At 39.4% G+C, this 20,489-nt stretch overlaps 1 pseudogene; it reads right to left on the minus strand.

The window, feature by feature from the left end:
• Nucleotides 1-7,791: 7,791 nt before the first annotated feature.
• LOC148110342 (signal recognition particle RNA) lies at nucleotides 7,792-7,993 on the minus strand (annotated as a pseudogene).
• Between the last annotated feature and the right edge of the window lie 12,496 nt (nucleotides 7,994-20,489).

Genomic DNA, 20,489 nt, shown 5'->3' on the forward strand with positions numbered 1-20,489 from the left:
CCTACAGTTGATCTCTTCCTGTTTGATACTGTTGAAACCCCATCGTTATTTTCCCGCTGATCAGCTGTCTAGCTTGTATCTTGACATATACCACAATTCATTTATTCACTTAAGAAACAATTATGATATGCCTATTATGAAACAGGCAAACTGCTAGAAAGTGAGTATACAATTTTGAAAAAAAAAAAAAAAGGAGTTCAAGAAAACTGAACAGCACTGCAAAGGCTCTTGAGTGGGACAGATCTTGGTATATTCAAGAACATGAAAGGAGTCGCATGCCCTTTTTGCTTCATGAAGATGGTGAAGACTGACCCCAGGTAAGGCTGGTGAAGAGGCAGAGCCAGACCCTAAAGGCTGGATTTCTGTGTGTCTCTCCCTACCTTAACACATGTAACTAGGGAGACAAAATACAACTTGTTCATTAAGACAGAAACTTCTACAGAATTTTTTAAGCTGAAAAATGTAGTCTTGTCCAAATCCTGGCTGCTTTATATATACCTTTTTAATCAATTACATTTCAGACTTTAATTTATATATAAGATTAATTTGTGTAGTGTTGGGAAAAAATACACTCAGCTTTCAAATGCAATGTACGGGAAAAGATGGCTCTTCCTGTCATGGTGAGGGGGACCACCTGCCTCCAGGGCTTTGAATTTGATATCTGAAAAGTGATATATGGTGGCTCATTTATTTTTCTCTTTTGGCAGCTGAATTTTTATTTGGCCAGATAAGGTCATTTCAACCAAACACTACTTCTATCATTTCATAAAATGAAGGAACATCTTACAACAAAAATTGGGAAGATGATTTCAGAATCTTCAAATTGGGTAAATTTAATTTGTGGCAACCTAACTGAATGTCCTTATTTGTCTCATTGCCCTTCAAACCCAGGTTATCCTCCCCACTGACGAAGGGGTCAACGTTTAGTAGCCATTAACATACGTGGCTTTCTATAAGAATTCAGGCAGGGAGCTGATGAGTTGCAAATCCTAAATTCTGACATATATCTCTCAGTATAAAGAATCCATGTAAAATTCTAGTCATGAGTCAAGGGGTCAATTCCTGAGGTAGAAGTACCATCCCGTTCTCTGAGGGCTGGAAGAGGGCTGGTTCACTGGGTATGCTGATGGGGCTCCAAGGAGCCTTCCGGAGGGGACAAACTGAGAACTCGGCCTTGGAAAAGTACCATCTAATGAGAACATACTTGAAGAACACTGGTATTAAAACTAGGAGTTTGCTGTGAAATACGTGGAATTCAGCGGGTAACAGAAATCCTAGGACATGCTGAAGTTAGTGAAGAGCTGCTGGTTCATAAGACTATAACATAGTAGTCCCCCTTATCTGTAGGAAATATGTTCCAGGGACCCAGTGGATGCCTGAACCCACCGATAGTATGGAACCCTATTTATACTGTTTTTTTCTATGCATACATACGTATGATGAATTTTAATTTATAAGTTAGGCACAGTAAGAGATTAGCAACAATATCTAATAATAAAATAGAATAATTATAACAATATACTGAATAAAAGGTATGTGAATTTGGACTCTCTCTCTCCAAACCTCTTCATTGTACTGTATTCACCTTTCTGCTTATGATGCCAGGAGATGATAAAACGCCTGCGTGGTGAGAGAAAGTCACGTGAATGATGTAGGCACTGAGACCTATCATTAAGCTACTATTGACCTTCCAAAGACTCATCATTAAGCGGATCATCTCCTCAGACTGAGGTTGACGATGGGTAACCAAAACTGTGGATCAGGGGGAACTTAGTCAAGAGCGAGCTTGAGTACACAGGGTCCTAACTGACTTACACAAAGGACCCTGCAGAGCTCTAGCTGGAGACCTGTCTGTGGTTTTCCTTATTTCTGTGTTCCAGTGTTGTAACCCAGTATTGTGTAGCTGGAAACACTCAGATTTAAGCTCGCTTATTATTACGGTGTCTGCCTTCTGAAAGGCAGGTATCCACATTAGATGAGCATATATTCTCCTAAGAAAGAAGCTGGCAAAAGGTATAGCTCTTTGGATTTTTATGTAGTCAGACTAACTGGGAACGTACTTGCTGTATTTCCATGATTTCTCAGATTTCTTATACTCAAAGTTCCCTCTCTCTGTAGAAGTAAGGCCTTGAATGTCAGTGGAGTCAATGGTTTCTCCTGTCTGTAGACTACAGGGTTTCCTCCTCCTGATCTTCTCTGTTCTCTCTCTTGAAATCCAATTATTGGGCTATCTTAGCTTGATCCTATGAGTACCTTTTTTTTCACTCCCATTTTTCTTCTCTTTTATTGTTCCATTCTTTTGAAGAGTTTCACATCTAAAACTTATAAATATTCTACTGAATTACAAAAATTCACCATGTTTTTATTATTTTTTATTTTTTGAAGTTTTTTAAATAAATTCTTTGATTTTTTTAATATTATGCTTTATTTCATGGATCTTTTTTTTTTTTTTTTTTTTTTTTTTTTTTTTTTGGTTTCTCCAAATATCTGTAGTGGTTTTTATAGTGTCAGTTAATCTAAGTTGGAACTATGTATCCCGGACTTCCCTTTCCTCTATTGTCCTGGGTTAGCATTGATCAGTATAAGGTACCCCATGCAGCTCACAAATGGTATCTGCTGGCTAATCTTGGTTCCTGAGCCACAGACCCTCCAGTTTTTGCCAGATCTCTTTCTTCAAACTCTCTAAGTCCTGGGCCAGACACATCTTTTGCAGCATGGTGAAAGGTACCAGCTTTTCTACAGTAGATGGGTCATTGAAGCCACCGGCTATCAGGATCGGGTTATGGTTTTTCCTCATGGGTTCAAGTCTGTCCTTGCTGTCTTCTGCTTTTCCTTCAGTGTTTCTTCCCAAATGCTAGCCCTCCTGGCCTGCAGCAAGTCGGCCACCGTGGGAGATGCACAGGCAGCAGCCTTCCACAGGCACCTTCGCCAGCTCCTGTAACTGTGTAAGACCTCATCTCTATACCAAGGCCTGTCCCACGTCACTCGTTACGGCTCGACTGCTCTACAGGAGCTCTGTGTGCTAGTGGGACACAGAAAGGACGGATAAAAAGATCCACAACCGGGAACTGTCAGAGCTGACCAGAGAAAGCTGAAGGTTATATGTTATTCAAACATAAGCAGCAAATACTGATGCAACCAAAGGGTCTGGTAATTATATTCTGAATATAGGCAGTGGGCTTCTAAATTCTCATCTTTCATATTAGGACATTAAGAGATAATATCTAAGCCTCAAAAATAGGAACTATTAGTATAAATGTTAGATAATAAAATGGTAAATTGGTAAAAATTGACCATAAAACAAATGAGGAGCGAAATATTTGCACATAAACACAGCACCAAAAGCAGTGAAAAAAATATATGATAATTTAAAACCAGCCAGTGTCTACGGGACATCACAGAAGCTATATATTCAGTTCTTTGCATAATTTGGATTATAGAAGTATAGTTTGGCTTGCACAAGCTTGGAAGGAAACCAGTTAGCACACACCAAAAAAAAAAAAAATCCAATGAAATAATGATACAGTGATACAAGGAGAATTAATGAACCTAATTTAGTCATGAAAGTGGCAGGACCATGAGACTATTTGGGTAGCAGTGAAAATTAAAGAGGAAGTAATACAAGGAATAATGGGAAAAAGGGGAGATTTTGTTATTGCTACTGTTGTTTTTAATAAAGATAGAACTCTAAGCATGCAAATTGGATTATTTCTAGCATGCTCCAGTCTGTTGTTTCTCTAGCTCAGTTCCTCGTGTGTTTAAATAAATCAGTGTAGGCATATTTGTGTTACTTTTCCTCCTCTATTTCTCCACCAACTAATATCTACGTAGAAGCCGGTTCTTTAATTAGGAACCATTGAAGATCACTCCCTTGGCAATGCCTGACGGGCTTGCAGTGACTACTGCTGTCCTAAGTGAACTGCTTTCCCTGTTCCTTATAAACACAAAAGAAGCCTGAGACCACCCAGTGTAGGGAAGTTTCTTTAAATATCAGAAAAAGCAACTAAAAGAATTGAAAGTAGTTGAATGTGGGGAACAGGAATTGGATGGGTGGGGCAGGAATGGAGTCGGGGAATGTTCTTTTTTGTTAGGAGACTTATAAAATTATATACGTTATTATGCACAGGCAGTGCTCTGGTAAAAATAAAAGTGGAATTCAAAAGATAATGGGGGTGCCTGGGTGGCTCAGTCAGTTAAGTGTCCAACTCTTGATCTCGCTTGGGTCTTGGTCTCTAGGTCATGAGTTCAGGCCCTGAGTTAGACTCCATGCGGGGTGTGGAGCCTACTTAAAAAAAGAAGAAAAAAAAAAGATAATGAAAAATCTAAAAATATAAAATAACATGCCAATTGACCACACCTGACAACAAAGAACAGGTCCGTATTTTAAATATTCCGGGGAAAAAACTACTTTCAATCTAGAATCAATCCTATACGTAATCCAACTAATATTAATCAAGTACGAGGACAGAATAAGCATATTTGTAGACATTTAGGTATTTATGCAATTATGTCTCCACGAATCTTTCCTTAGGAAGATACTGGAGATTGCATTTACCAAACCTGAAAATGAAGAGAAATGGGGTACAGGAAAGAATGAATCCAACTCAACAGGGTGGTGGAGAGATGTCTAAAGATAGAGGCTGTACATCAGGCCTAGAGAAAACCCAGTCTCAATAGGAACAGGAAGAGAGAGGGAAATAATGTGAATATTGACAATATGCAGACTATCGATGCTGTAAATTAAACACTAGAGAAGCTGATGCATAAATTTCCAGCAACAATATACATGGCATATTAAAAGCCTCGACCTGCCCTGGAGAAGATGCACCATTAAAAAGCGTCTGCATTATTGATCAGCCTCAGAAATGTTGTCTGCAAAGTAAAACAAATCTATCTGGCTGACTGCCCTTTCTACATCTATACAATAGAGAACTATATAGCCATTAAAAGCATGAGGTGTATCTATATTTACTGATATTAAATAATAACCTTGATAAGCTAGAAATAGCAATGACAATAATAAACAGCCCTGGGAAAATGTAATTTGGATATAATTTGATTGGCTGTTAGCTACTGGCTTCCGGCCAGCCCAAAATGGGTGGACTGAATTTCCCATCTTAGGGAGGAAGATGTGAGAAGAGAGTAGGGCCTGCTACAGATATGGCAGGCAACTCCAGTTTGGAAAGCAGAAGAAAGAAGTGTCTTTGGTCCCTATGTTTGCTCGGCCAAAGCCCTCTGGACCAGGTTGACAAAACAGCTTGCTAGAATCCCTACCACTTTACTGAATAGTTTAGCCAGCCACAGAAGAATCTTCTTTTAGACATTTAAGTGGAAACAGAAAACTGTCACCAGAGCAGGGCAAACCTCAACCTGAGACCAGGAAAGATTAGGCCCTTACTCCTTGAAGACAAATCTGGATAGTGTCACCCCAGTCATTTTATTAACCCCCTAATCATGCAATACTGAATTTTATTTGATTGAATTTGTATTCTACTCATCATGTTATGATGAGGGTTTATATATATTTTTAAATAAAAAATGCAAGATGCCAAACATTATATATAGTATATTATGATTTGTTATGTAAAGAGGACTATTTGTATACACGCACACACACAGACACACACACATATATATTTGCTCCCAACTTGTTTGGGAAAGGATAATAAGAAACTAAAAATAGTGGACAAAACTGAAGCACAAAGATGGGAAGGAATCTTACATTTGTTGTACACTTTTAGTCCTATTTGAATTTTAAGTGTTTACCAATTATCTACAATACTTATAAAATATGACTTTACTTTAAAAAGAGAAACAAAGTCATCATACTATAACATTTCATTTGAAGAGTCAGTATAAAGGGGAATGAGAAAGAGCTGGTCCATGATGGCCACAGATGCCTTTAAAAAGGAGAATTACAGAGTAATGACTATACAGAGAAGATTGCAGGAGATAAAGGGGATGATGATAAGAGGAAATTCTTACCACATGAATTAAAACATTGTGAACAGTGAAATTTGTATTATATACATATAGTTGGGATTTTTTATTACAGCTGAAATTAACCTATCTGGGGAAAATATAGGTGTCACAGTAAAATTAAGGATAAAGAAAAAATTGAACTGGAATAAAAAAATACTTCATTTGGAAATTCTGTTCAATCCTGCCATATTTCTGTAGTGAGCTTACTTTTCAATTTCATAAGATGATAATTTCATACCCTCCCTTTTCTAATCAAATTTCTTCCTACATTCCACTATGGCATTCACCTCATAAGCCAATCTTCAGATGGCAATTCTACCCTATTTTTCATTGAGTATATAGAATTTAGCAGAAAAAAAAAATAGCTCTCATCTTCCAACCACTCAGCAGAGAACCAACTGCACCTCCACTAATCGTCTGTGTGTTCCAGCTAAACTCTCAAGTCTTCCCGAAGACTCCATGAACTGAAACGTCTTCCTTTGATGGCCCTTGCTTTGAAGAGCTTGTGCGAGATCATTCTGCTGTAACCAGTCTCTTTGCTAGCTGCAAATATAGAAAAGCAACACTAACTGCTCCCAGATTTCCTTTCCCCTCTTTCTTTTCCTTATGTATCTGCTTTTGCCTTTGCTGACTGATGGCAGCTTAGTGTCCTCCATCCTACACATAAATAACTAACCGGCATGCATACAACTGACTCAGTATCTCTGAGCTGCCCTGTGACAATTTATTTCTAGAGTTTTAACTGAAGCAATATTGACCTGAATTCTAAAATTGCAGCCAATAAAATTGTGCACTTCAAGGGGCTCAGTTTCCCTTGGCTCCTCTGGTAAGTCTCGTGATCCTTAATTCAATACTTCAACTCTACCATGCTAAGTATACATCTTGAGTAAGTTTGTTTCTTGTTTTAATTCTGATTTGTGCCAGCTGGTTATTTGTTCCTATTGATGGCTAAAGTAATCTGGCCTTGGGGTGCCTGAGTGGTTCAGTCAGTTAAGTGTCCAGCTCTTGATTCTGGCTCAGGTCATGATCTCAGGGTCATGAGATAGAGCCCCGTGTTGGGTCTGAGCCGGGTGTGGAGTCTGCTCCTCCCTCTTCCACTACTCCACCCTCCACCCCCTGCTCTCTCTCTCAAATAAATAAATAAATAAAATCTTAAAAAATAATCTAGCCTTTGACACCACAGTCTGACCATCTGGAGATTTCCATCAGGTGGCAGACAATAGGAGTTAATTATAATTTTAAAGATCAGTTCCCTTTCTGTCCTCCCCAACTCAAGCCTTTTTTTCTTTTCTTTTTTTTTTTCATGGCCACAATAGTTGTCAATTCTGATAAAAATTAAAGTTCAACATCAAGATGCTATTCACTTCCAATGGCCTTTTTTAGGAACTTTTGATTTTTGCAAAGGATACACCTAAGTGGAGCCCCAGAATAGAAATGAAAGATAATCTCTAGAATGAAAAAAAAAACAAAACCAAGCTTTCATTGATGAGTTAGAAGTTTCTAAACAATGGAATTATTCCAAATAAAGGTCCCTTCAGACATCTTTTAATAAGGCTATATGATGGACAGAATACAAATTGATCTAATCAAAAAATGGTTTATTAAATTGAAAAATTAGGGCTTTTAATAGCCACATAAAAAATACTAGCTTTGTTAAGGTGTAATTGACATACAATAAACTGCACATATTTAAAGTTTACAATTTGATGTTTCGATATATGTAAACACCTCTGAGACCATCACCACAATCAAGATAAATCCATCACCCCATAAAGTTTTTTCATGCCACCTTTTTTTTTTTTTTTAATTCAGGCTGGGGTGCAGTAGTGATTCACAGGTGCAATCCTAGTACTAATCAGCAGGGGTGTTTTGACTGCTCCCTTTCCAACCTAAGCCTATTCACTCCTCCTTCAGCAACCCGTGGTCCGCCGCTTCTCAGGGCCCACCACACTGACGCCAAATTTAGCGCACACACTTGATAGACATAGCACATTACAGCCCAGAGCTCCTGGGCCAAGTTCCCTCCTGCCTTAGCCTCCCGAGTTCAACCACAAACAGTCTTTGGAAAATGATCTTGTTTATTACAGCAGCCATCATAATCAGACAGAATATCAAGAACTTCCGAATATACATTAATCAAAGATTTTGTAAGCCTTCTGTCACAGATTCCTTTGTCATCTTTCTGTAATACTATATTTTTTAAAATTCTTTGTTCCCCTTTTCTAACTATTTCAAGATCCCCTGGCACTTTGAGTATGCAGAAGTTCCTTTTGAAGTTGGTCAATTTTCTCTTTGCCTGACCTTGTGCCTGTTGGGCATAGCTCATGCTACACTGGCCAGCAGCTCTGCACACTTCCTCCTCATGCTCTTGAATTTGCTCTTTTAAGACAATGAGCTCACCAAGCAGACCCTTTCTGTAATGCTTGTCACTTTCAGATCTGTTGCTCTAAATGCCATTTCTCCAAATGAACCCTCCATAAGTGGAGGCTTTCAACAATCTTGTCAAAATTGGGTGCCAACTCCGCAAAGCCCTTTGAATTAAGTGGGCTTTAATTCTAATTTCCCCTAAATTAGATACACTCACTCATCTCCCACACACTGTCAGGCACAGTCCGTTTCTGGTTACTAAGGTCAAGTATATATTTCCACTGATCAAAAGTCCTTTGGGCTGAATAGCCACCCACAACAGCAGATCCTAGTATCAGACATCAAAGTTTTTAAGAGCCTTGGAGCTAATCTCACTGGCCAAAATTTCCTGCAGGGTTGGCTGTCACGTGCAATCGAAGAAAGTTTCAATTTACATAAAGGAAGGTTAGAGAACAGAACTGCCAAAATGCTATCTTGTTTAAAACAATTTCGTTGTGTATCGTCAACACACAACGTTACCTTAGTTTCAGGTGGACAGCATAGGGCTCTGACAGCTCTACACGGTGCTGTGCTCACCACAAGTGTAGCTGCCATTTGTCACTACGCAACCCTATAACATCCTTAACTGGGGTCTTTGAAGTTTTAAGGTAGGATGATGTGGACGGTAAATACTTCGTGAAACCAAATGCAATTTCTGTAGGGACTACCTTTCTTTTACTCCAGACCGACATTTCACTAAGGACTGGCAGACCTCACCGGCCACAACAGTCGGGCGTTGTTGCCACATCCCGGGGGCGAAGAGGTCGCACAGGCGCTGAGAAGAGCACGCGGGATTCCAGGCTCACCTCTGGTCTGGCTCCCGCTCCAGGAAGGGCTCCGGAAGACGACCTCGGCAGCAAGTGCGCAGAGGAACCTGGGCGGCCCTCGCAGTGGCGCGTGAACTTCCGCAGGAGCCCGCCGGGGACCGTCCTAGGTCCGTCAGGGAAATAAGCACCCCACCCTTCGTAGGCGGGCAGCGCGAACGGTCCGTGGAGAACTCACGCATGCGCCCAGAGCCTCTGTTTGTGCCGCCTTTTCCTGCCTTCCTCCCATTTCCCCACCGCCCTGACCTGTTTTCTGTCATTGTGTGTTAAGTTGCATTTTCCAGATATTATATAAATGAATACTGTACAGTATGTATTTGTTTTTGTCAGACGTTTTTCACTGCATGTAGTTATTTTAACATTCATGTTGTAGTCCATATCAACAGGTCCTTTTTATGGCTGAGTAGTATTCCACCGTTCGGACACCGACACAACCCGCTCTTTCTGTATTCATGTGTTGATGAACATTTGTATTGTTTCTAATATGAGCTAGTCCAAATAAAGCTGGTAGGAACATTCATGTTCACATCTTTGGGTACGTGTTTCATTTCACTTGTTCAACGTGGCTGTGCCATTTTATATTCCCACAAGCAGTACAATTCCAGGTTCTCTGCTTTCTTCCCAATATTTGGTTTCGTCAGTTTTTAATTTTAGACATTTTTATTTATAAAATTGACACTTAGTATTCCTTCTTTATATCTTCTATTTGTTTGCTGAGAGCTTTAAAAAATTTGTTTCAAACATGTCTATAACTGCTTGTTGGGACTTTTTAAAATGACGGCTGCTTTAAAATTCTCATTAGGTCACTCTAACATCTCTGTCATCTCAGTGTTGGTATCCATTAATTGTTTTTTCTCACTCTGATTGAGATTGTTCTCACTCTTGGTGTCACAAGTAATTTTCAGTTGATTACCTGGACAGTTTGGGTACTATGTTATCAGACTCTGGATTTTATTGAAATATTGCGTTTTAGCATGCTTCCTCTAACACTGCCTTGTTAGGCAGTTAGGAGGGGGGCGCCCTAGAAGGGGATGCCTCATTACCCTTCCCCAACTAACCTCTCCTAACATCGTGGGGGTGTCCTTGCTACTGCAGAGCAATGATGAAAGTCTTGACTCTCCACTAAGTCTGGGTGTCCTCTGATACTCCTGCTGCAGAGAAGGAGAAGGACACCTCATTACCGCGGAAGGGTTCAAAGTATGGCCTCTCTGTGTGGTATCTGCTGAGACTTCCTAGGGGAGGTGGTCTTGTTGCCCATGGGCAGAGCATAAACACGTACCCTCCACCAGGTCTCCTTTGACACTTTGTTACTACTAAGTGCAGGGGGAACTCCCAGCATGGTCTTCCCAACATGCAGTGGGGTTGTAGCATTTCAAATCATGCTCCCTTTTTCAATAGTTATTTTGCCCCTTCTCTCATAAATACTAGCGATTTAGAATGCTTTGACCTGGATCATCTTTTGCCAATATTACAGACGTTCTTGTGTGTTGTTGTTTCATACTTCCGAGTAGTAATTATTGTTCTTGTATGTTGGTGTACCTCCAATTTAAGGTAATCTCTCCTGAATGTCTGTGTTCACTCTATAGTTTCTGCTATCAGTAAATTCTTCAACATCTTTTTCCAGAATATCTCTTCAGACTGTTTCATCTTTTCATACAATAAGGCCCTAAGTTTTATACTTTCTTTCCCCACCCCCTAATATTCGTAAGCCCAAGCATTTACAAATGCATGATCACTAATTCTGTGCCAGCATGGATATTTAAGGAGATCATAAGGTTAAGTAAGTAAATTCTAACATAAATTGCATGTGCTGAACATCCTAAGGTTTTAATCAGATCCTATGGATGGTAATACTCAATTCACAGGGAAAGGAAAATTAAAATGCTGGATATTTACTAGTTGTTGAACAAATATTAATTTGCTTTCCTTTATTTCTAAATTTTATAGACTTAACATTTTTCGAGACTTGAGAGAGAGCTGAAAATTCATGTTTAGTTTGTAAATATATAAATTGGTGGTTTAAACTCTGTATTTAGTCAGCAGGCTCTTTTTATCTTTCCAGTTATTCTGCTGAGGAAGCTCTTAATGAGCGTGTTGTAGATACCACAAAAGTAAAACTGACTAAGACAATAAGCCCTTAATCCAGTGCAATTCAACAAATATGCTTTGAGTGCCCATTAAGTCTAAGGCACTGGACTAAGTAGTGAGGAAGCTACACATCTGAAAAAGACTCAGTCTCTGCCCTCCAACACGGCAAGGATGAATCACTGTCAATGGCAAGAATGGAAAAGAAGTCTATTACGGGGTGTTGCAAAGCAACGTAATCTCACGCAAGTACACTGAGGGAATGGAGAGATAGAGCAGAGTAGAGAAAAGGGACATGTGGCAGGATGCTGGGAAACTTGCAGTCGGAGTTTTATCGGTTTCCATGGCAACAGTTAGACTTGAATGCTTGGGTGCATAAGGCAGTCCTACCAGGTGCCTGTTATTGGTTTGGAGGAGGGAAAAATTACATTTCCATGACAGTTACAGATTAGCTGAGCAAGTAGCTTTCCAAAGTGATGTACTTGCAAAAAAACAGATCAACATTGTCCAAAGTGAAAATGTTTGTATTCTCCAGCACCAGCTGGGTAATTAGATCTCCCCTCAGAAAGGACCAGATTGCAGTTTGTACTTTCTGACCATTTTACCCAAGATAGCACGATCTTCCACACAGAAGCAATTTTCTGGAGGGAAAAAAAAAATCTCACAATATGTAGGTAGAAAGTAGGAAAGAAAATTGAAAATGGGAGAAAAATTGCCCCAAAGAGAATCATGCAGATAGTTTGGAGGTTACTAAAATAAGACAAGGAGTAAGAGTGTGTGTACACAGGACGTCATGAAATATTCATAATGGCATTGAGACATTGAGGTGTTTGGCAGTGGAGTGAAGCAATACTTTCTATAGTGAATTGGGATTTAAGAAAGCAACAGCGACCATCCATCACAGATCAAAAGGTGACAAAGAAAGAAAAGAAAATTAGACAATGTTGCAGAAGGAATCTGTGTATAGTCTGAGTTTAGCAAAACATACAGTTTCATTTCACGTATTTCAGGGACACAGAAGATAAAAATGTTATACTTGCTCCTTCCAAACAAGACAGACAGTTAGATAGACAGATGGGTAGATCAATAGATGCTATTTCTGCAGTGACTGAGTTTGTTGAATCCTAATAGTACAGATAACAGTGATAAAAGTCAACACGAGCCCTTAAGGAACGCAAAAACACTGATATCAAAGGAGGCAAAAGCCTGACAAAAAGTTCCAGCATAAATTAAGAATTATTTCTTAACTCCTGGGGCACACAGAATAAAGGATTCAGAAGGGAGTGGGTAATGGGAAAAATCTTTTGGGAAGAAGCGAGTTTTTAGTCAGATTTCAAAGATATTGGTGACTACAGATTGATAATGTGAAAGCAGGGGCCGTGTCAATGTATGAAAATGTTTGCACTCCAAAATAAAAGCTATACACTTTGGGCAAACTTTGATGATAAGAGATGGTAAATATGAGGGCAAACATGCAAGCCAGCGACAGCAAAGTATTGGTACCAGACAGTCGCTATTAACAGATACAACGTAATTGGTAAGCTACCTCTAAGTGGTGTGCTACCTCTGCGGGCTGGTATTTTTTTCTTTTAGTTTTTTTAAAAAGATTTTATTTATTTATTTGAGAGAGAGACAGCGACAGAGATCACGAGCCAGGAGGAGAAGGAGAAACAGGCTCCCCACTGAGCAGGGAGTTCGAAGCAGGGCTCAACCCCAGGACCCCGGGATCATGACCTGAGCAGAAGGCAGACGCTTACCTTTACTGAGCTACCCAGGCACCCTGAGGGCTAGTATTTTTAGTGTGTTCTCTTCACTTGGGCTTTCCACATCAAATTTCTATTAAAGAACCAGGAAGTGTGGGTCCAGGAATAAAAACAAGAAGGATGATTCTGAGATAAGCGTAACTAGTCTTTATGGGCTTTTATTTTTTTTTATTATTTTTTTAATGTTTTTTTATTATATTATGTTAGTCACCATACAGTACATCCCTGGTTTCGGATGTAAAGTTCGATGATTCATTAGTTGTGTATAACGCCCAGTGCACCATGCAATACGTGCCCTCCTTACTACCCATCACCAGCCTGTCCCATCCCCCCCCCCCTGAAGCCCTCAGTTTGTTTATGGGCTTTTTAAAAACAAATGAATGATACAGTTAAGGTAGCAATACTGCTCTAAATGTATAAAATGTAGAAACATATAAACAAAACTTTTGTACCCAGCATCCATATATAATAAATATATTTTTATTTATTTATGTATATATTTATATTTATTATATTTATATTTATTATATATATTTATATTTCTATTTATTTAAATACATTTTAAAATTTATTTTTATTTAATAAATATATTTATTTGATTTAAGACTCTCACAGTATCTCTTATTGAATGGATGTGTAGGAAAAAAAAAGAGAGAGAGCGAGAACATGACATTCTTTAAGACCTGTGCAAGAAAAGAAGATGGAGAAGCTCAAGTCAAGCCTCAGAAGACCAAGAAAATGACAGTTAACTAAAATCAGGCTCTCCGAAGCCACACAAGTATGAAACCAACTACTGGTTTTTATATTTACTAGGTAAGGAATCATGGCCAAGCTATTTAATATCAATGAGCCGGAATTTCCTCAAATGTAAAGTGAGAATAACAGTACCAAACCTAAAAGGTTATTATGAGGACAAAATAAAGTTATACAAGTCATTTAGCTCATTTAGTCATTTAGACATGAGTGGCTGGAAACCCGATATCAGGGGCTGGAAAGAGCGACATTCACATTAAACAGTGAAAACAATGGATGCTTACAGTGACTCGTAGGCAGAAAGCACATGTTTTGGACCCACAACTCTAGGGGAAATCTAGAAAGAGTTAGCGTGTGTTGGTGATGTTGGTGAAGTATTTCTGGGAAGAGTTGAGCCCAAAAGTAATTGGCCAGTGTGTTACCAAAAATGAAAGGAAAAAGGAATAGAAGTTCAGGACTTCACAGATTGAAAAGCTGGCTGCTTTCAGAACCCCAAATGGAAAGAAATACATTTTTAAAAGCTTTGAGTGGTGAAGCCCTGGTAAAATGTCTCACCTGCATAAAGTGGTGCAGGACAAAGATAAGATGTGACCTTTTCACTATTTTCCCAGGTAGCTTAAAATTAGCTGCCACTTAATGGAGAAACAAAATAGCATTAGTGAAAAAAGGAAAAAAAGAAAAAAAGAACAGATTTGTTTATTATGTATAAAACAAAACAAAACAAAACATGTATATATACATTTATTACCTATAAAAGAATGCCAGGTAAGGTGACTCTGACACGGAAACGACTATCCTGTAGGACAGAAGCCTTTTCAGTGTTTGAATGAATTGTGTTTCCAAAGAGGCTATAAGTCCGGACCAAAAATTCTTTGTTCAAAACGACATACAAAACAGAAACATAGAAACGTAAGTTCCCTGTACTGGCAGGAGACGGGCTCCCAGGAGCGCAAATTCTGCAGGCTCATCTACATTGTACGTGAGGCCAGGGAAATCGTAGACAAGGACGCCCATCCCCAAAGTTGGAGCAGTGGCCTTGTTCAACAAGCCCCAGGAGAATTTCTCCCTTAGAACGGAATCTAAGAACGTCTCACTCTACCACAATAGGGCCTTCACACTGCCCAAGGGGACTGCACAATAGTTGTGTGCCTCCCCTTACCAGGAATGTGTGGTGGTTTTCCTGTCTCCACTCCATCCCTGCACATGTGATGTGGGAAGCACACTGGGGAGTGAAGCAGGTGGGTGCAGATAACTTGATTTTTTTTTTTTTGGTTCAGAGGTTGCCGGATAAAGAAGGAAGGACTACCTATCACACAGAGATCTTCGTTGCTGAGCTAGTTGCACTGAGGGGGTGATCGTTCTCCTTGGGGAAGAAGTTGGTCGATTTTAAGAAAGGAAGGGAAAGAGAAATGGATATTTGGCAACCGGGTGGTTAAAGCGATAGGCTGTGGAGGGGATGCCTAGGTTCTTACCACTGATTTTCCTTTTGCTGACAGAAGATAAGAGTTTCACCTACTTACATTTATGGAAAAAATATATATATATATAAAACCTTATTTTGAAATAGTTTTAGATTCACATTCAGTTTAAGAGAGAATATAGAGAGACGCTATGTACCCTGTACCCCGTTTCCACCAATGATAATGGCTGCAGCACAATATCACAACTGCAATATTGGTATTGATACAGTCAAGACGGAACATTTACGCACCCATGAGTTTCCCACATGTTGCCCTGGGATAGTCCTGTCACTTTCTTTATGTTTCACTTCCTTTTTTAAAAAATTTAAATTCAATTTAGTTAACATATATAGTGTCTTATTAGTTTCAGGGGTAGAGTTCAGTTATTCATCACTTGCATACAACACCCAGTGCTCCTTCCATCACGTGCCCTCCTTAATGCCCATCACCCAGTTACCCCATTCCTCTACTCATCTCCCCTCCAGCAACCCTGTTTGTTTCCTGCAATTAAGAGTCTCTTATGGTTTGTCTCCCTCTCTGATTTCATCTTATTTTATTTTTCCCTCCCTTCCCCTATGTTCATCTGTTCTGTTTCTTAAATTCCACATATGAGTGAAATCATAAGGTATTTGTCTTTCTCTGACTGATTTATTTCGCTTCGCATAATATCCTCCAGTTCCATCCACATGTTTGCAAATGGTAAGATTTCATTTTTTTGATGGCTGAGTAGTATTCCATTGTATATATACACCACTTCTTTATCCATTCATCTGTCGACGGACATTTGGGCTCTTTTCATAGCTTGGCTATTGTGGACATGGCTGCTATAAACATTGGGGTGCAGGTGCTCCTTCAAATCACTTTGTTTGTATCCTTTGGATAAATACCTAGCAGTAAAATTGCTGTGTCATAGGGTAGATCTATTTTCAACTTTTTGAGGACCCTCCATACTGTTTTCCAGAGTGGCTGCACCAGCTTGCACTCCCACCAACAGTGTAAGAAAGTTCCCCTTGTTTCATTTCCTTCTTAAACCCTGGCAACCACTCACCTGGCCTCCATTTCTACGATTTTGTCATTTCAGGAATGTTGTATGAGTTTAAAACCCTTTGGGATTTTTTTTTTCCAGTTGGTGTGATTCTCATCCATCCACATTGCTGGCTGTTTGAATAGTTCATTCCTTTTATTACTGAGTAGTTTCCCAGGATATGGATATACCAGTTTGTGTAACCAGGGGCCTGTTGAAGGACATCTGGGTTGTTTCTAGTTTGGGAACATGACAAAGTTGCTATAAATATGCATGTGCAGGATTCTGTGTGAATACAAGTCTTCATTTCTCTGCAATTAAGTGGTCAGGAGTATAGCGGCTGAATTGGATAATAAACACGTTTGGCTTTTAAGGACCATCAGTGTGTTGCTTACATAATGCAATAACTCCAAATTCTCAAAACATGAGGTTTCTGGTGGTTTCTTATGGTTCTCATTGCTCTGCTCAACTTTCCAAGCAAAACAGCTGATCACATGATTTTTAGATCACCAATAGACATTCTAGGAAGATTTGAATGCTGGTTCCCTTGTTCTTTCATTCTATTCATTGTTAATATTTATTTAGAGCTAATACATTTTTATCTTCTGTTTTAGGGAAGATATGCTAATCTTACATGACTTCAGATTATAACAGTGAATGAATATTTCCAGTCTCACCGATAATCACTGACACTTTGTTTAAACTTTTCTTTTTCTATATATTTCATTAAAAATTGTCCACAAGAATTAATGCCAAGAACAATAAAACATTAAACAAAAACATCTTATTTCTTAGAGGTAATATATTTCTGGCACAAGCTGGAGAGAGTTAAAGTCACCATGGTTAGTGATTAAACATTAGATGTTTCTGTGAAAATCAAACATTCACAAGAAAGAACATGAACTATGTCAGCAAACAGCACTTCCAGTCACTCCCTTGTTCAAGGCAGGAATCTTAACTACTGTAATAATCCCCTCACTGATCTCTCTGTGTCTACCACCCATTGTCTACACTGCTGTAAAAGCAGTGTTTTAAAATCTCAAATCTGAGCATATGCCATCCCTCTTCAAAACCCATTAACAGCTTAGGAGAAAGTTGAAAATCTTCAGTATGGCCTGACCAACATCTCCATAGACAAGGGCCTCCAGAGACCGTCTCTCAGACTTCTGTCCATTCCCTACTTCAAGCACACTAATTCCGTGATGGAAAGACCAAAGTTGCCTTTTTCTTGTATAGTTCTGGGTCTCACGCACCTAATACAGACAAGGCACAGAGTTTCCATTCCATAAATATTTCCTGAGTAACCGAGATTATGAATAAATGGAAGAATTAATAATAATCGGCTCCTGATTTGTTTGGCCAATCCATCAAATTAGGCCATAGTTCTAAAAAACAATGGATACCCAATGATTATCATTCCTTAGTCCTGTCCTGCTATTGCACCTTGGAAATCCATTGCTTAAGAACTGGAGTCCTAAATTACACTTTTAATCATTTCATGGAAATTAGAGACATTTACTCTGTTTTTACTCTAATGAACATCCATTGCTCGTCACTTAGGGACACAGTAGGTAACAGACAATCCATTAAAAACAGACACAGGGAGGAAAGTTTACTAAAGGTGCTATATATAAAGGTAAGGGTGGTGGTTAGGAAACACAACACAGATTAGTGCAAGATCCTGGGTCTTCTAGCAGTAGTAGTAGTAACGTGGAGAGTCATTACCACCCCAAAACTGCAACAGCAAGGATGCGAGGTGGGTAACTTACTGAATCCAGAGAAGCCACCTGTACGGTCCCTTGTAGAGGGACACAGCCAAGTTGTGGTGTATCAAATGGAAGAAAGACACCTATTATGGTCTCATTCTCTTCCTATCCTCTGACTTCTTGCAAGGTCCCCTGGATGACTCATTCCAACTAGAAATTAGAAGGGAAAGAGACATGTGAACGCAGTGCCCACAGGTCAGCTTCTCAGAATCCACAGAGCAGGATGGGGAAGGTAGTGGACTGGGAGAGGCTCCAGAAAAATATCTGGCACACAGGCTGCATGTTGTCAGGGGTCCAGATGTGAGGATTCTGCTTGATGACCAGTGATAAAGTCTCCCTCTTCTTGTGCTTCCTGCGGCAGGTCAGCCTCTTACCTGACAGAGATTTCCACTGCCTGCCCTCTTCACCCATCTACTCTGGCTCTGTGTCAGTCATTCACAGGATCTCCCTGGGCGCTTAGCTCCAGTCATCAGCTCCAAGCTCTCTCTTCAACCTGACTTCTCCTTGCAGGTCTAACTTTACCTTGATTTGAAAAATGGTGTCTGACACTTAAGGCAGTTAGTGTAAGAACTATGATTAGAACTCTTGAAAGCAGAGAAGGGAGATGGAAAATTAAAGTCTCAGCTTTCATATTCAATCATTTAATTTGAAAACCTCAAGCAGCTTCTCAAAATGTATCCCAGAATATTTCTAAAGATGATTATGATTTTTTTTCACCTCTCCAAAAAAATAAATAAAAAGGAAAGATTTTTAATTTAAACAAGTTGGATTCTAGTTAGGAAAATACATAACAGACCTTAATGATTCTTGAACTATTTTGAAAAGCAAATATAGTACTCCCTTGACTGGGAACACTATTTTGAAATAAATTAGAAATTTAAATCAATGGAACCTATAGCTGGCCCCACCCAGCACCATCTGGGGATGACATAAACCAGTGGTCCGCATTGACATGACCTCAAATTGTTTTACCTTGTGACAATATCCTGAAATTCTTGATTGATACCTGAGATTAGTTCCCTGAAAGACTTTCCTTACAAACTCAAACTTATTAGGGAAGGAAAATCTGGTAGCGTCTATGTTAAGCACATATGAAAGCTATTGTCTCCTAATTTTCCACTGCCTGAAGTAGTGAGAAAGAGCAATTTGTTTCCTTACTTACAGGTGATCAAACCGGTGTGGGCCAAATCATTTAACTTCACAACTGACATATTCTTCACCTGGGAAAGGGGATAACAGTGACTACTTCCAAGAGTAGGTGTGAGGATTGGCTTGGTCGGTTGTGTCACGTCCCCTGAAAATGTCGGTGGGCATTTTATGAAGGGACATTTTGTTCCACTAATGATGCTTCCACTGTTCTGTTTGAAGTTAGTAGGAACCGCACTGTTTGGAGACTAATGGCAGAGTATCTGACAATCTTAATAAAATTCCCCAAATTTCAGTAACTGTAAGACACATGGGAGGGCTTAAGGGGAAAAAGGAGAAAAAAAATTGTTCTGCCTTATCAAAACCTTCAGATTCCTTAGAACCACATTGTGGAATGCAATGCTAGTGGGGTGAGAACACTTACTCTTTCCTAAGAGCCCTCAACCCTTCCCCACGTCCCCCAGCTGTGTTCCTGGGGAACCCAAAAAGCCCAAAAGGGAAAAGACCTACCACCTAGCACTCCCGCCACTCAGTCCCATCCCACACGTGTTGATCCTGATGGTAAGCACTGTTGGGATCTGGCATATATTCCCATGTATATAATTATTATATGTAGTTATTCCTATATATATTTCTTTCCTTTTTGAGAAAGGGAGTGGGGAGAGGCAGAGGGAGAAGGAGAGAGAGAGAATTTCAAACAAGCTCCATGACCAGCATGAGCTCTATATGGAGCTTAACAATCACGACCTGAGCCAAAATCTAGAGTGGGATGCTTAACCGACTGTGCCACCCAGGCGTCCCTCCTATATATATTTCTTTTCTTTTTAAATCCTTCTTGTATAATTTATTTAAATTTCTGTTTTTAGTACCGACACACAAACTTCCTGAAACAGATATACGAAGCTTGGTCAAACGTGCCTATCTCACAAAGCAAAGTATAACTAGGAGGTTGAAATTAAGTCTTGGTTGAAACAGGAGATGGTGCATTGCTCTGCTTTTCCTTGCTTCTAGTGCAAAATGAGTTTACCTTCATTTCTCATCCTCTTTTGCTTACTCGAGACACTCATACTTATTTAGAGATTATTTAGATGTTGCCTCTGTCATACATTTAGACAGAAAAGAGATGAATGAATTTACTCTACAAACATTCCACTTAACTGTCTAAATGTATCTTTCGACTTACTACACCAAATAAAAGATTCTCCACAGTGTGAATTCTCAGAAATGCTCACCCAGTGGTGAGCCCACTCTAAACACCAATAAACACAGATCAATTTCAA

This window comes from Ursus americanus, chromosome 3, assembly GCF_024610735.1.
Source record: "Ursus americanus isolate L20-20 chromosome 3, mUrsAme1.1.p, whole genome shotgun sequence".
In the NCBI taxonomy this organism is placed as follows: Eukaryota; Metazoa; Chordata; class Mammalia; order Carnivora; family Ursidae; genus Ursus; species Ursus americanus.